At 33.5% G+C, this 8,166-nt stretch overlaps 1 pseudogene; it reads left to right on the top strand.

Moving 5' to 3' along the window:
• Positions 1–6,616: 6,616 nt before the first annotated feature.
• Positions 6,617–7,885, top strand: LOC112027231 (uncharacterized; annotated as a pseudogene).
• The last annotated feature ends 281 nt before the right edge of the window (positions 7,886–8,166 follow it).

The raw sequence follows: 8,166 nt of genomic DNA, 5'->3' as shown, positions 1-8,166 counted from the left end.
TGTGTCGATTTGATTAGATTAGATGGTATTAGTAGAGGTTGTGAGGACATATGTTGAGTTTCAAATTGGGTAATTACTAGGTAAAGATGCGAATACAAATGATTATAAGAAATCTCAATTATCACTTGATTACTTTTTTAGAGTATAATCACAAATGTGGCCAACGCTTTTCTCGCACTAATGACAAATGATATCAAAGCAAATCTAATACAATCTAATATGCCATGTGGCTTAAGGGCACTTGCAAAAAATAAGGCTTCAAGCTATTAGAGAAATTGATTATTAATGATGATTGGCACACTTGCATCACAACTTTTTAAATTGTGAAATAGTTTAGGATTTCAGTTGGGTTAGGTTTTTATTGTTCCAATATTTTAGGGCATTCTTAGAGGTGTAGGAAAAAAGTGCAGTCCACTTATACTCTTTTTTTCTTTTTCTTTTTCTTGAAAGCAATCATTATACTGAAATTAAATTTTGGGAGCCTTTGCCCCTTTGCTTAGGCCTAGAGCCACCCCTAATCAACACCTATGGATACAATATGCTATATCAGTAAGGGGAGGTTTAAGTTGTACCTCAAGTATACGAAAAATCATTGCACAAACCTGGTATACTAACTCACATTAGTGAGCCTCATGCTTGGTCCTAATGTGGACTCATCTTTACGTAGGAGAAAAGTGTAATAGACCTTTTTCTTTTTCTTTTTTTTTTAAGAAACGTGTAATAGATCAAACTCATCTTTACTTAGGAGAAAAGTGTAATAGATCTTTTTCTTTTTTTTCTTTTTTTAAGAAACGTGTAATAGATCAAACGCGTTGAATAATTTCACAAAGTAAACCATAGCGGGGAACTAATGGCCAAGCTTTTTTTTTTTAATACAAGATAGAATTTCTACTCTAACTTAATCTAAGTGTATATGTATGTGAAACTCTCTTTTGGAGACGTGAATTCCGGCCCTTACCTCCCACACCCCACAAGTATTTATACTTGTAGAGTGACCACCGCACCAAAAGTGCGTAGTGGTAATAGCTCAAGCTTGACCATTTAAATTCGGGTACGAGAAAAAAATTATTGATTTTGCTTTATATCAAATCCTTTACTTTTTAATGCCAGGTTTGGTGAAAAGGTTAAAAAGTTAAATCCCTGATCATGTTGTTTTGTTATTTAATTGGGAAAACTACAATCAATTTTTTTATTTGGGTCGAAGGAAAACAACAATTTACTAACCCTAATGGATTTGTCTAGAATTTCTCAAACCTTATTTTATTTATAAGATTTTGGGTTCAAATCATTAACATCTTTCGGTCATTTCAAAAATTCTAGAGTACCGACGTCAATAAAGAAAATAATAATTTGCTTCGTTGTAAATGAGAGGTATCGCTCAACTTTATAATAGAGTCAAAATTATTAGAAGGAAAATGATGGAACATAGGATGCCTCATTGACTACTTCCTATTAAAAAAAAAAAGTGAATGTCTTTTTGAAATCACTGCCTCTTGTATAACAAGCCCATGTGAGCGGTCGCTCATGCCCATAAGGCACAAGCTTCTTGAAGCTTGACTTGTTCATCTTCTTTTTCCTCTTAAATGTATTGCATGCATGTGAATTGTACTAGTCAAATTATGGGTATCCTAGGAAATCATATTATGAATGTTCAGTGTATGTCCGTGACATTGTATTGGATTTTTTCACCGATGGCCAAACAACTTAAAATGTCATGAAAATTCATGAAAACTTGTTATTGCTTAGACGACAACATCTTATTCAACTTCTAACTATAAAATCTTTTGTTTATAATGCTAGAAACGTTTTTATTAGTAAAAATATAGAGGCAAATGTTAACCAATGTCATATGATGTTTGTTAAGATTTGCCAATACGAATATCACATTAATAAAAAAAAAATTGAGTAAATAGAATAAAAAACACCACACAGTTGGCAAGAAAAAAGGGGACAAAATTGCCCTCTTAAAGAGACACCATAAGGTGTCCGTTAACACAACCCAAATATATAAATCACATTTTGTGTTATAGCATATATTATATAGGAAAATGCTAAAGATAAATACAAACTTTTTTATAAATTTTTTTACAAATTACTAATATGGTGTGTGATTATTTATAAATGAAAAAAAAAATAATGTTAATAGTAGAACCAAATAAAAGTAATTAGAATTGGTCACAACAATAATTTATAAAAATGTTATAAAATCTATATCTATATATATATATATATAAAAACAGAGACCTCATGTGAGAGTGCATGAGGTCTTGCCACGTGGCACTCTAATGTTGCATTTAACTTTTTTTTTTTACCTTTTTTCATTATATTTTTTTTTACTGTTACTCAATAAATCATAATAACTTATTTTCACTATTATATAAATTTAGCATTTTTTACCTCTTTTTATTAAGGTTTTTTTTTTTTTTTTTTTTTACTGTTATTCAATAGATTATAGTAACTTATTGCATTTAACATTTTTTTACCTTTTTTCATTAAGTTTTTTTTACTATTACCTAATAAATCATAGTAACTTATTTTTACTATTATATAAATTTAGCATTTTTTACCTCGTTTTATTAAGTTTTTTTTTACTGTTACCCAATAGATCATAGTAACTTATTTTTACTATTATATTGATATGAGTTGTTGTTGATAATTAGACCAAAAGTTATTCCCTTTAAAATTGATTACCTTTTAAAAGTATATCAAACCTTATGAAAAACTCAGACTCAGTTCTTACCTTACATATTATGACCCAAGTTTGACTATTTTCACATGTAAATCAAAGCAAAAACTCTTACCCTCTTGCAAACTCTCTTCTTCCTCTCCCACGTATAGATGATACTTCTAGAAAATCTCATTCTCATGAAATATCTCTTCATTTTTTCCCAATTTCAATTCAATATGCTTTTGTCTATTAATAATATTCTATGCAATTTATACAGATAAATTCTCTATCATCGACCAATGCAACAAAAATATATATAAATCTTGAGATCCTTCAGGTTTTTTCAATAATTGACAAGTGCATATTTCTAAAATTTATAATAACCAAAAAGTCTAATAAAGGGCATATACTATCTCACAAAATGTCATTAACTTAATATTTTCTTTAAAAAAATTCAATGATAGGAATGGTAAAAAAACATGATCCTATACAAGAAATACCAAAAATACATGCAAAACAATTTTCATAGGAGTATTTATCTTTAAATAATATGAAGACAATAGTAAAGATAAAATGCATTGAATGAGATCCTACAAAAAAAGTTTGTTAATTATTTCAAATTATACTCATCATTTATGTATAAAAATAATAATAGATCATATTATTTACATTAAAAAAAATACATATTAATTTCAAAGTTCATTGCAAGATGTGAACTGTTAGGGTAGTGCAATAATAAGTAACATTGATACAACAATAGGTTGGTATTACATTTTGTGCGTACTTTGTGAAAGGAATGTCAAATTACAAATAGGATCATTTTGGTGTGTAAAATGTAAAACAAAAATAAATCTTTCTATCCCAAAGTTAGAGGCACTCACATTAACTACATACTCTCCAAATATTTATAATATATTTATCTCACTATAACTACTTTATATATACAATTGCAAACTACTTTAGATACAAGATTCAAATTGAAATTTTAATGCAACTAACAAAACAAAGTTTGTGATATTCGATCGAGATGCCGAGAAAATCCCAAAATAAATCTACAAGATTGAGATTTTGCTGAAAAATAAACTAAGGTACAACTTATTTAAATTATTGTAAAAATATTGATATTGGAGAAGGAATCTTACGTAATTTGAAAAAAAAAATTAGGAAAAAAAATGGATTTCTCTACTTCATTTGAATGAATTCAATCTAAAAGATGGTTTTGAAAATTATATAGTTGCTAAGATTTTTGATGCGCCTTCAAATGATAAAAAGGTATGGAAGAAAAAAAAACACAATTCAACATGCTATGTTAATTCTTTTTACTGCACTATTCCAAAATTAACAAAAATAAAAAATTTACAAAAAACTGTTACACCATTGAAATTTAATATAAATGCAAATACCTATGAAAAATCTTAGTGACAAAGTCCAAACTTTGTAAGATCTAATCAAGAATCTCTCGGTGCCAATTCATTAGTAATTAACACAAATGATGCAACAAAAGAAAAAAATGATGAAAGCTCAAAAATTGAACAAATATGGATGGACTAAATTTCAAATGTTGAAAATGAAGAAACTGATAATGACCACAAGCGCCACCATACCACAATAACAAAGCATTGAAGAAGAAGAAAAATCGTAATGAAGCTTTTTATTTCATCATATAATAAAAATCAATAATATAGAATGAATTAATATGCTTTTATCAACTTTTATTATACAATATTACTCAAAGTTGTTTTCATTATTATTCATTACTTGAACAAAATAATTATAATAGATATATGTGTGCAATTTATAATTGTTACTTTTTATGATGAACTCATTACTAACAATGTTTTATAATAAATATGCTATAATATATGTATAATATTTTCCAAAAACAAATTTACATAAAACATTGTAACATTATCCATCGCACGGGAAACTTACTAAGAGTTTGTAATTGTAGTACCATTTCATTTAATAACATAAACTTTCTATTTTTGGTAGAAAACGTAAAATTTCACACTCATTGCACAATCGAGGAACGTTTTAATGAAAGCAACGGTCAAAAAACGGCACTACAACCAACTTGTTATCATCTTAATAATTATCTTTCTTATTCCACTCCATATTCCTATGTGATTAAGGAAAAAAAAAAAAAAACGAACAGCTCAAAATGTCTATTTTAAGTCCATGAGTGAGCGTGAAGCAAGATTCCATTGAACAAGGCTAAATTCCTGTGAAAAATAGTTGAAAGAATTTTAATGAAAAAAGGGTAACAAAGTAGATGAGTGTGATTCTTTGATGATCAGGATGGGAATTTTAATTTGAGGATAAGGTGACAAAAAGTAGTATGCAATGCACCTTGTGATTTTCAACCTACACAGCTCAAAAATATGGTTTTGTATGTATGACATAAGATAAGATAACCTTCTTCTTTTTTCTTTTTCTTTTTTCTAGATTTAGAAGCTGTTTGTCAACATTCACAAGAAGAAAATGACACCAATGTAAAGTATTCCATGTACATCTTTTTCCCTTTCAGTTAAAGCTCACACCCAACCATACTGCCTTTATTCATAATATATATGCTTGCATGTTGCCTTAGCTTCACTTTTCTTTTTCTTTTCTTTTTCTTCTTTTTTTTTTTTTTTTTTGGCGGCTAAGCAGATTTTATTAAAGAAACAAAACAAGAGAACAAAGGCACATGCCTACTTAAGACTCCTTCATCACCCAACAAGAAGGGGATGGAGATAGGAATAGGCCAAAATGCAGTAGAGTAATAGACCTTGGTTGTAGCTTCCATTTGATGCTAAAATGGCTATTCTTGTAGTTGTTAGGCATGAGTAATGACTGTGATAATCAAATGGTCTGTTGAAGTCATAGCAGAAAATGAGTGATGCTTACAACTTTTTCCGTAACTAGTTTCAAAAAGTTTTTTTTTTTTTTCAAAGGTTTATTCTAGTTTAGCAGAGGAAGCTCACGCAGAGGTGGTAAAATGCAAGCAGGAAACAACTTTTATCCAGTGCTGCATTGTAGATGGCTTCCATAGAGCCGCATATTCATGAGAATTGAAAGCAAAAGATTGAGAATCAGATGTCTAACTAATCTAATTAGCAAGACACGACATCCACAGGGAGTAATCGGTGTGTCAAATGCATCTATTGGACTCTGGGACCAATTTTTTCAGCTCTCGGACCATTATGAAATTGGAGCAGAGTTAGTGTATAGATACAACAGATCGTATACCAGGAAAGGAGGAAGACATTAGTGGATGACTATGCTGAAGTTTAAAAAAAAAAAAAAAAAAAAAAAACACAACTTGAGCTACTTTTTCCAAACAAAAAGTTAAAAACAAGAAAGAAAACTATTTTTTGAAGGAGAAAATCTTGGAAAGTTGGATTACTAGTGTGGGTACCTGAGGACCGAGGAGGAAGTTGAAGGGTTGTAGCATTGGCCTGAGGATCGAGGATAAAGTTGAAAGGTCACAGCATTGACATGGGAATGCTGCAAGCCACGGATCTATCCTAAGTACTTATGGCTAACGTAGGCCAAAATAGAGAGGAGTCAGTTGGCTCCTAGAGGGAGAACCAGTTTGTTAACATGGAACATAGGCGAGATAGGCAATGTACCCCAAGTATTGTGGTGGAATCTCATCACATTAAGCGTACTGGGCGGAGTCATTCCAAGTCTAGAAGTCATGTTTCGCATGACCAGGAGACATTGAGGTTGTAGCGGGAAGTTGATCGTCAGCGCAAGAAGTTAGGTGCAGAAAGCGTGATAGGAAGAGCCCATCTTCCCCCATCAAGTGAAGGCTCGAGGGGAAGTCGTGATCGCTTATACAGGCATAGGTCTAGAACTCCACCTAGCGAATCCTACCCAACTTCTTCACAGCAGGACATGTTGGAGAAGGGCAACAACAAACATGAGAAGGGGCCTTCCCATCACATCGTGGGAAATGATGCTATGAGTAAAGTCCTGTGGCAAATTTCTAAATCCCCTTTCGTTAGAAGGATTAATAAGGTCAGGCTCCCTCATCAGTTCTCCTAGCCAATGTTCACCATGTATAATGGAAGGACTGACCCCGTGGAGCATGTCAGCCACTTTAATCAAAAGATGGCCGTCTATGCTAGCAATGAGGCCTTTATGTGCAAGGTGTTCTCCTCCAGCTTTGGGCTCGTCGCCATGCGTTGGTTTGATGCTTAGGAGGAGGGGTCAATTGTGTCCTTTGAAGAGCTGACAAAGGCGTTTGGTGCTAGATTCATAACCTGCGGTAAAGTCCTCAGGCCAGTGGATTCTTTACTGTCTATAGCCATGAGAGAGGGGGAGACCCTCAAGACTTACTCGGACCGGTATTGGGAAATGTACAATGAAGTATATGGAGATTTTGAGGATGTAGTAGTAAGGACCTTCAAGGTTGGCCTCCCAATAGAGCATGACTTGAGGAAGTCATTAACAATGAAGTCTGCCTTGAACATGTGCTAGCTTATGGATCGCATAGACAAGTACAAAAGGCTGGAAGAGGATCAAATGCAGGGAAAAGGTAAAGCTAAGATGTTCCCAGAGAAGAGGGATCCTTGGGGAGGAGGGTATCATAATGATCGGCCTCGAAGAGATTTCCGTAGTCATGCAACATCCGCGGGGGTTTAACTGGTCAATTCACTATTTAAGGAGTTGGTGTACCAGATACAAAAGAAGATAAAAAACAAGCCATTTTTCAAGTGGCCTAATAGGATGGGTGGGGATCCATCTACAAGAAACCTAAGCCTCTACTACCATTACCATTGGGATAGAGGACATACCCCGAAGGACTGCAGGACCTTGCGTAATCACCTTAATCAATTGGCGAAGGCTGGGAAACTCAATTATTTTTTGCATAAGTCTGTGGAACAGGTTGGACACTCAGGAAGTGGGATGCATGGAGACGGTGCTCCTTGGCTAACATTGGGTACTATTAATGTGATCCTCGCTAGGCCAGGGAGTGATATCGGGGTGAGTCCTAGGGTCATGTCCGTAGTGGGGGGCTTTGACTAGGAAGCCAGATATCAGACTCCCACAAGAGCAAGGGTGATGGTCACCCCTACCTTAGGCTTTTCATAAGAGGATAAGCAAGGAACCCTCCAACCATATGATGACGCCCTAGTTATTATTGTTAGGATTGAGGGCTATGATGTGAAGAGAATACTAGTTAACCAAGGAAGTGGAGCAAAAATCATGTGCCCAGATTTGTACTGAGGGCTGAACTTGAGGCCCGAGAACCTGGATAGGTATGATTCTCCGCTGATGGGTTTTGATGGCAAAATGGTGGTCTCCCGAGGAATGATAAGACTCCCCGTACAGGTTGGTGATGTGGAGGTCCAGTTAATTTCATAGTAGTAGAAGCATTCTCCCTATACAAAGTTGGTCAAGTTCCTAAAGGTGAACATTGATGTTTTTACACGGGATGCTTATGACATTCCAGAAATTGATCCTGGGTTGGCATGTCATTGATTGAATGTAAATCCTGAGGCTGTGCC

The sequence above is a fragment of the Quercus suber genome, unplaced genomic scaffold, assembly GCF_002906115.3.
Source record: "Quercus suber isolate HL8 unplaced genomic scaffold, Cork oak 2.0 scaffold_311, whole genome shotgun sequence".
Taxonomy (NCBI): domain Eukaryota; kingdom Viridiplantae; phylum Streptophyta; class Magnoliopsida; order Fagales; family Fagaceae; genus Quercus; species Quercus suber.
This window is presented reverse-complemented; position numbering and strand designations above follow the sequence as displayed.